At 38.9% G+C, this 6,000-nt stretch overlaps 1 long non-coding RNA gene across 1 annotated transcript; it reads right to left on the reverse strand.

Annotated features, from left to right (window-relative positions):
* Window positions 1-71: 71 nt before the first annotated feature.
* LOC110703521 lies at window positions 72-2,708 on the reverse strand. The gene is made up of 3 exons (XR_002507688.1): window positions 2,321-2,708; window positions 548-613; window positions 72-415 (listed from the first exon to the last, which is right to left on the reverse strand). It is a non-coding gene; the product is annotated as an uncharacterized LOC110703521 (long non-coding RNA).
* Window positions 2,709-6,000: the final 3,292 nt, after the last annotated feature.

Genomic DNA, 6,000 nt, shown 5'->3' on the forward strand with positions numbered 1-6,000 from the left:
TGCGCCACATATTATTATTATTATCAAAACCAACTTAGGGCACCCGTTTTGAACTAGTACCCTTTTTTGGGGTTGCACATGACAGAGGTTAAGGACACCAATTCAAGGGTCTTTAAGGGCACTAGTTTTCCCCTTAATTCGGTGCCCTTTATGCCTAAAAAAATAATAATCAATAAAAAATCCATTATATATAAACTTAGGTATTTTTATTAATAAATGCTTGTGGTGTACTGTTACAATTTCATCAAACAAAAAATATTAAATTTTTTTACAATGCTCAAGGCTAGGTAGAAGTAAAGAGCAACATAAGTAGCAGCAATGCTGAACTAGGCCATGATCATTCACAATCTCCTCAACTCCTTCCTTCGATGCTTCCCTTTTTGCAAGTACTGGCTGTTGGGATTGTTGTCACATCCTTGATCATTACAAAGTTCGTCAAATAAAATGGAAATTAAGTTAGAAGATCAGTTAAAGGGTGAAAAAGTATCACTATAATCTTAGTCAAAGTTCAGAATGACAGCAGCAATTAAGAATAAAGAAATTTCACCTTTATAACTTCAAATATTTTGTTAGTAGGTTGGAAAAAGAGTAATAGATATAGGGTTGTTATGTCCTGCCAAAAAAAAGGAAATTAAGTTTGAAGACCAATTAATTAAAGGGTGTAAAAGTATCAAACATAACACCTTCACCAAGTCATTTACTCGAATTATGAACAAATGTTATTGCTGATATAATACAGATATAAGAGACAAGATGAATTCGAATATACTCTAGCAAGATTATAATTTTTGAATTGATCAATGGATATATAACCCAAAAACTAATCCAAAAGGAAGAGACTCCAGTTCAAGAACCACGTGACAAGTATTGATCGAGATCATACTTCAAGCCACTCTTTTGCTGTTGGAGTGCTTAAATGCCATTAATGAAGAGCTTAGATAATCATTCAAGAAAGAATGTCAGAGATAGAGGTGAGTGGAGTAAGAATAATCAAGAGAATATACTAGTGTATATTCCAAGAAGAATATCTCAATAGTGGGAGGCTTCTCTAAGCATTGCCACCAGTTAAAAAACAATTGAAACCAAGCCAGACTGGGAAAGCCCATAAAACTTCAGAGTTCAGAAACCCATATGTTAACTTGAAATAATAAATTCTAGACCTAGACTCTGAACCAAGCCCGGTTAGACACAACATTGATCCAGCAGCCAACATACACCTCACAACCAACATTCAACAACCATTTATCCTAAATCAGTTTCTGTATAGAATCAATACAAGCTTACACATGCAACAATTAAATTACATAAATCATGGCTTCAAAAAAAATTATAAAATCTACAAAATCTGAATAAATATTGCTATGTTCAACAGTAGCAGGCAGGACATTTTAGATTCTAATTAATTTAACAAATCTGTTGCTAGTGCTTTCTTAGAACATTTATGCACAAGCATATGCAAATTTGATGACCAATATAACACACTCTATAGAATACATAAGTTCATAATCCATTAAATAATGCATAAATGAAATATAAAGTAGTACTAAACATAAGGTATCTTGCACAGATACATCATTGCCAAATTTACCATTGACAATATTAATAAAGCGTTAAATTCTATACTATAATCTCAAAATAATTACTACAATACACTTTGAACAAAAATGGAGCTCTTAAATAAGTGTAAAATGACTTTACCTTGTAATTAAAAGTAAGCAAATTTAGAAATAGGAGAAGCAATACAAAAGCATCTTAATGATTGGTTCTTCATTAGAAGAATAATTATCCATTAATAGGACACGAAAAGCAGCAAGCTGCTTCTTCAGTTTGTCTCATAAAACAAGCAAATGATACAAAATAGCTCCTTCTTATTCTCATCTAGTCATCTTTCCCCAAAAACAGTAGTCATAATGTCATATATATATAATCCGCCTTTTAACATTTTCGAAACCAAATTCAATCAATATTTCACAGCATCGTCACATCATTTTGTAATAGTATTATGATAATATAAAGAATGCATCACTCAAGTTCCAAATATTTAACATTCTTAAACAATTTCATCTACAACACTCAAAATTCTATAAATTAAAAAAAAAAAAAAAAAAAAAAAAAAAAAAAAAAAAAAACAGTTTCAAGCTCAATTGAGCTACGCAATGTAAGAATTCAGAGCACGAACAACATTTAATAATGAAATAATGCACACACATTACAAATCAGGTTAATTTCAAAAATGTGAATCACAGAACAATAAATCAAATACTCCAAAAATTATCAAATTTCAAACGAAATATAATTAGAACAGGAGAGGAAATCTAACCGGCAACACCAGCTCCATAATGGAAATTGAAGAGTGAGAATGAAATTTAGGGATCTGTTGAGCAAAAAATTGAAAAGAGAGGGAGGGATTTCCGGCAGTAGCAACTCCATTATACGAAGACGGCGATTTCTACGGCTCGCCGTCTTTTCTTCGCCGCCGAATTGATCCCGTTAGCCGTATCATCGGTCATTTTGCGGTTTGATGGATCGATTGAGTCGGACACTAGGGTTTGGATTTGGTCGTTCAATTCTTGTTAAGAAGTTAGAGTTTGGTGAGGAGTAAGAATCTAAAGATTGGGGTAAAATTTCAGAGAGACTTTTGAGCCTCTCCATTGATTAAGGAGATGGAAAGTGTGAATAGCATAAATGGATGGAGAAAAGAGGGAAAAGTGAAAGAGAGAAGGAAGAGAGACAGAAAGATAGAGAGCTTGGAGAAAAAGTGAAAGCAGAGTTAGGCAATTTTTTTTTTTTTTTTTTTGTATAACTGCTTTTCATACTCAAAGTGTTACATGAAAGACTCTATGTAAAGTATTACTTTGAAGTGTTACATATTACATATGTGTTACATACAAGTGCTACCTACTATCTAAGTGTTACAAAAGTGTTACTTAAATATCTATTTATATCTTGACTTATAAAGTGTTACTACAAGGTGTTACATTAGGCCAACTTTGCAGTAGTGCTTGTGAGATGCGCGCGCCAGACCAGCGCGACTCAATGAGATGCGCGCGAATTTCTCTGTGGCAGCATTGATTTTTAACCTAGGCGTCTCTAAATCCGTCATTTTTAGGTTTTAAGCTCGGGCTTAAGCCTAATGATGATCGGGCATAGTTGAACTTAATGCATTTGTTTTTGGGTTAGGCTAGTAATTTTTGTGTTTTTGTTATTCAATCGGTTACCCATAATTACCCTTAACGTCGATCCAACACGAAGATGGTTTTATTTATCGTCATAGCACTTCCTGTCGAGACAGGAGGCGAAAAGTAGATGTCTACATATACTCTTCACTGAGGACACCTTGCATGTCTTAATCTTCACCGGGGATGCGATTGCTAATGGGAAGAAACCACACATTCAGGGCATGCCGGTGTTAAGGAGGAGTTTGGAAGATAACATCGATGAGCATCCCTCACTAACCAATCACACACCTCATCATCATTGCTCTTTGCTATGAATTGCACTTGCTTGAGTTGAGCAATGTCGAGGTAGAGGGTGTTGGCATTCCCCACCAGAATACAAGAAAGGAGATATTTACCATAACCAAGGTTGGTAGCCAATCTAGTCACCATGCTACCATAAGGAATGTCTCCCGACTTCTTGCCCCTCATATCCATACAATTAATCAAAAATATGTTCCCAAAGTTCAAGCTTCCACGCAACTCTTCTCTAGTTTCCATCCAAAGAACACGCACTTCAGCTTGCGAAATCTTTCCCAATTCTTGCTTTGGGAATACCGAGTAACCCAACAACCGATGAAGCACTCGAAGGCACGGTTGGAATTTGTCTCTAGCAAGAGAACAACAGGCGGTGAACTCATCCAACCCTGAGATATTATTCCACCATGTGTTTTGGGCGTTCCCATCCAAGTAATCATGCTCGGGAAAAAGGATATCCGCCCTCGAATTGAAATCAAGGACCGCATTGAATTCGGAAAAAGACATTTGATGCTCCACATTGAACAGTTGGAAGGAAATTTGGTAGTCCTTGTCACCAACCAGAGTAGTAGTAAAAGAAGCCAAGAACTCCCTAGTCGGCTCAAGGTAGGTTTGGTAGCGTTTGTTGACGAATCTACCTAACCTAAGGTTATCAAATAAGACCCACAAGTCCTCAACGATTCCCAATTTAATCATACGCAATCGATGATAGTGTCGTGAGGGCTTTATGGTTCTTTTCTTGAATTTATTCCAATGCGGTTTATGGCTTGGGTTGGTGAATCGTGTTTTGGGTAGTGGTAGAGGGTATTCATTTTGTGTTTGGGAAGTAGGTGTGTTTGATGGTGAGGGTTCTTCAATTGTTATTTTTGTTTTTCTCTTTCTAGAAACGAGGGCTTTCATGATTGTAGACATTTTTGCTTCACAAATTTCACAACAAAATTCAATCACAACTCCACAATCCACCACAATCACAATAGAAGCGCAACACTACCACAATATCCTTGGTTCAACCAACCAAAACTCCAATCACCGCTTACTACCAACAATGCCAAATTTCAACCTTCTACAAATATCCCCAAATTTCACAATTAAGCTACACACTCAACAACAACACAATGTAATACAGTATTAATCAACAACAACTCATATAATCAACCAAATAACTCAATCAATCATCAAATTCAACCAAAATAATACTTGTTTTGGGTGTTTTTGTCCCTCTGGAGAGTTACAACACGAAGACTGATCCGAGGCGAGCTGTACCTGCAAAACAAACGGAGACACCGGTTGGGTGGTGCTCCGCCTCCGACGCACAAGTTAGAAACTTGAAGGGAGAAAAAGGTGCGGAAATTTAGGTAGGGATCTGCTCGGATTCCAAGCTCAGGATGTCTCTATCAAAGAGTAAATGTGTAATAAATGATCAAAAAACCGTCCTCAAAAAGAGGGACATCTCCCTATTTATAGGTCTTTGGGATTTGTGCCCCTGATTAGGTCACTGTACCCTAATCAGTGGTGGGCTGCGCCACTTTGCGGCTTTCTCGGGATTTGGGCCTGAAGGCCGCCTTTTTTCCCTTATTTTCTGGAGTGACACGTGTCAAGCAGAGATTGGTCCACTTTGGGCCATCCTGAGGCTGACACGTGTCATCCTCTGATTGGACCACGTGGCGGGGTAAAATTACCCTAAACATTTGCCCCTCACAGATGTGACGTGGCACGCCACTGGCATGTGTGACATGTATCACGCTCCGATTGGCGGTAATTTTTACCATTAAAGAGTAATTGTTCACCTTCCGGGTAAATTACGGAGATGCCCCCGTATTTACCCTCTATATGTAGCCGTTTACCCTCATAAATTTTGGTACGTTTACAAAAAATTTTCTAGAGAGAACTTTGAGAGAGCAGAAGTCATCCGTTTGAGTCAAGCACAAGCAAGAAAGCTCGTCCTCCAGAGACCCAGCCGGACCCGCCTAGTTTCAGATATCTCTTCAAAAGGTACCGTCTCTGCCTCTCTCAGCTCTTTTTCTTTTTTCACCGCTTGTACATATTTCTTGCAATAAATGGATGCATCACCAACACACACGGAACGACCTAGGTTAGAGTCCAGCCGGTCACCAGGGACGGCTGAGTCTAGGACTAGGAGTGCCGTCTCGGGGTGTTGGGACCACCCTTTGCCTCGGATTCCGACAAGTTACGTGTCTGTGCAGGACACAATGGCTCGGATAATGCAGACGACGACTGATCCAAATTACAAGAGCGAAGGCTCAGGCGGCCAAACGCCTGAGGGAGAAACGTCTGGTCAGGGTGACTAGACGGCTCTGGAGAGATCCCCTCCGCGCGCCCCTTCAACCCTTGCTGGCTCTTTTTTGGAAGAGTGCGACCAAGGCGGCGACGAGGCCGTCTCTGCCCCCTTGGGTCAAAGTGAGGAAGAGACGGAGAGCGACAGCACCGCCTCTACCTCCGAGAGCAGTGACGATTTACCCCCGCTTTCGGATAGCGAGGAGGAAGAAAGGAAAAAGTGGAACGAGAA

The sequence above is a fragment of the Chenopodium quinoa genome, unplaced genomic scaffold, assembly GCF_001683475.1.
Source record: "Chenopodium quinoa cultivar QQ74 unplaced genomic scaffold, ASM168347v1, whole genome shotgun sequence".
Lineage (NCBI taxonomy): Eukaryota > Viridiplantae > Streptophyta > Magnoliopsida > Caryophyllales > Amaranthaceae > Chenopodium > Chenopodium quinoa.